Genomic DNA, 3,620 nt, shown 5'->3' with positions numbered 1-3,620 from the left:
GATGTAATGATTCTCCAGTTTTTCAGGCAATAAGAAATCCTGCCCCCCACTGATGTTATAGGAGCGGTAGGAACAGTAGAAAGAGCCAGGAGGCCGCTATTGACGTTTAGCATTGTCTCTGCCCTGGCTACCTTGATGGCCTTTCCCTTGCTGTCTGGAGAAAGAAGCAGATTGACCTTGCCTCTGTGTATACTGTGGTCTGTAGGACTGTGACGACTGTGACAACTGGGAATATGAGGAATAACATTGTTGGTATCCTCCTCTGTTGTTATAACTCTTCCCCCTTGCTCCTCGGAATGGCACTTTACGATATTGAAGAGTGCCTAAGGACTTGGCTGTTTCAGTGTCCTTTTTTATATCTTGTAAGGCCTCATCGATATGTTTTCCGAAAAGCATATCACCGTCAAAGGGCATATCCAATATCTTGTTCTGTACTTCAGGGCGAAACCAGGTCACCCAAAGCCAGCCTTGTCTCCTAAGGACAGCTGAACCTGCTAAGGCTCTAAAAGCCGTCGTAACTATATCCATGGCGCAGTCAACTATTTCTGCAGAAGACCACTCACCTTCTTCCAAGACTTTCCGTGCATCAACCTTAGCACTCTCCGGTAACTGGTCTACAAACGGAGCCATATCGCACCACATTTGGCGATCGTATCGGCCTAAAATCGCCAGTGCGTTGGAGGCACGAACTAGGAGACTCGACATAGATGAAAACCTCTTCCCCACATTGTCAAGGCGTCTACCCTCTTTGTCTAGTGGAGAGGCCAGAGGAGCTGCCGGGTTCTTCGACTTCCTTTGGGCCGCCTGGGAGATCACGGAGTCCGGCCTTGGCTGGCCAACCAGACACGCAGGACTACCATCCGGTGCCCTGTACTTTTTCTCTAGTCGCTGTAAGACTGGAATGACGGTTGCCGGTGATTGTATAGCTTTCACCCCCTCGGACTATACATGCTCTATGATGGGAATAGAGAGGATGGATCTTTTGTATGGTTCCTTCAAATTATAAAGGAAACAGGCTGTTTGAACTGTAGTAACTGGCAGACCAAATCGTTTTGAAGCCCGCTCCATGAGGTTATGGAAACCACCTATGTCAGCAGGTGGCGAATCCACTGGATCTGGTGAAGGAGAATGAGGATCTGAAATTAAGTAATCGTGCCATTCTCTATCAGGATTAGGGACCTCCGTTACATTCCCACCATCATCCGAGGAATCATCATCATCATCAAACTGTATGCACTTGACCTGATGGCTGACGAATTTCCTCAGGTTCCTGAGTCCGTGGCTGAACCTCCGCTGCAGTGGAAGGTGGTAAAGGTGGAGGAGGCATTTGAATGGTTTCAGGAGTTTGTGAAGGAAACCTTTTCCTGTAGTCCATCAGCATCATCTGCAGGTCTGTTATGAGTGAAGAAGGCATTGCAACCATACCCTGCTGAGATTGCTCTTGAATCCTCTCTCTGGGGGGAGGTTGATGCACCTCTTCATAGTATCCATCAGAATCAGAGTCCTGATATGTCACCTGGAGCTGCGATGGACTGTAAGCAACTCCATATAGACCATCATCCTCTTCCTCCTCTGAATTATCCTCATCCAACAGTAAAGCAGGAGGGAAGGGTGTCACCCTTCCGGCGTTACCTGGCGTCTTTTTATTGAAATTCGTACTTTTTCCACTGTTGACGGGATCACAGTCGACGGGACCGTCGTCGACGAGAGCACCGTCGACGGAGAACTGACAATCGTCGACGAAGGTGTTAGCGTCGACGGCACCATCGACGAGCTCGTCGTCAGAATTAAAGCTGTCGTCGTCACCGACGTCGTCTTCATCGTCGTCGACACCACCGTCGGCGTCATCCTCGTCGACGTTAAGGATATCAATCTCGTCGACGAGGAAGATAGTCCAATCGTCGACGTTGAGGCTGCCGTCGTCGAAACCGTCGTCGACGCCATCGTCGACGGTCCTGTCAATCGAGGCAGAACTGGCAGTATGATGGATTTTCGCCAATGACTGGCAGGTTTTCTTCACAGATTTTGGATCCTGAGGCAGAGAAGCAGGTTTTTTAAAACCTTTTGGTTTCTCTGAAGGTGGAGAGGTAACAGAAGGCGCTTGGGAACCTTTCTGAGTAGAAATCACGTCAGCACTCAATCCTACTTTCTCCTTTACACCTAGGTGAGGAGATTTTAGGGGATCAGAAGCACCAGACCTATTGGAGATCTTTTGAGTGGACTTAGAAGGAGGCTCAGCAGAGGTTGAATGGGATGACCTACCCCTTTTTGTTGATCTCCTTCAAGAGGAAGACGAAGAAGATTCCTCACTGTCGCTGGAAACGACCTCCTTTCTAGACTTCATATTTTCAAGCCAGGTCAGAGTCTTCCTTCTCTGTCTCTCAATGTTTTTGTAGAGAAGATCCTGCAGATTTTACATTCTGTAAACTTGTGGTCTGAGTACAAGCAATAAATGCAATCTATATGCTTGTCATCTACATACAGACGCTTTTTAGAGCAAGTAGCACAAGCTTTGAACAAGGCCTTCTTTTCCTTATCAGACATTTGAAAGAAAAAAGGTTGTTTTTGAAGTTGTAGATGAAAAACTGAGCAAAGCCCAGTGGAGACTCCCTTAGCACAATGTGCTGTAGAAAATTTGAGGCTCTGAGACTCTCTCAGGAGGGTTTTATGGGGTGCGTCTCTTCTGATTGGTTGTTGCAGAAAGTTTGGTCTCTTTTACAAAAAGAGGTGGATAAGCTACAAAATGAGATGAGGCCTAGGCCTAGTTTTCTCTTTTGTATCTCTAGCTATGGTATTTTTTTATTTACCAAGGCTCCCATTCCGACAACGGGGAATGATACAAAGCATGGGAATCTATGAAAGTTCCAATACTGGGGCAAGTGTGTTGACTTGTGTTTAAATGGGCAGGAGGGGTGGCCCCTGGCCCCGGCTGGGTGCAGACGGGATTGCCTTAGGCTCGCCTTCGGCACACGCGTCCGCAGCGCGTCGTGCCAGGCATGAGAATATATAGTGTAGGCTCACAGCTAGACTGCTGACCTCGGTTCTGTTGCTCCCAGAAGCACAGTAAAGCCACTTGCACCTTATGCATAGTCTCCCTCCACACAAACTCCCCGCGAAATCTTCAAGATTGCGAATAATCTCATAAAACTGCCCGTCATGGATGCCCCCCACGAGGGGTCTCCTGCATGGTGCGATGAACTGGCAGAGTTCTTTTCTAATAAAATTCAGGATATCTATGATTCTTCCCGCCCGCCTCCCCTAATTATCTGCAGTTTATGGAGGACTCCTTGTCCGGTGAGCACTCCCTAAAGAAAATCCCCTTGATAGATATAGACACTCTAGTAAACATCTCTGTCTCAGTAAAATCCGCTCTCCTAATGACCCGGCATCCCCTCAATTTCTAAGCAAGGCTGGGGAAGTAATCTTCCCGGTGTTACTAAAGTTGATTAATTCCTCTATCTCGACCGGACTAGTACCGCCATTGTGGAAACACGGCATGGTGAAGGCACTATTGAAGAAACCCAGCCTTAATCCCGACACTCTTGGAAACTACCGCCCCATCTCCCTTCTCCCTGGGATCAGTAAAATCCTTGAAAAGCATGTTAACTCAGTTATTTCTA

Source organism: Lissotriton vulgaris, chromosome 1_1 (assembly GCF_964263255.1).
Source record: "Lissotriton vulgaris chromosome 1_1, aLisVul1.2, whole genome shotgun sequence".
Lineage (NCBI taxonomy): Eukaryota > Metazoa > Chordata > Amphibia > Caudata > Salamandridae > Lissotriton > Lissotriton vulgaris.
Note: the sequence above shows the minus strand (reverse complement) of the source record.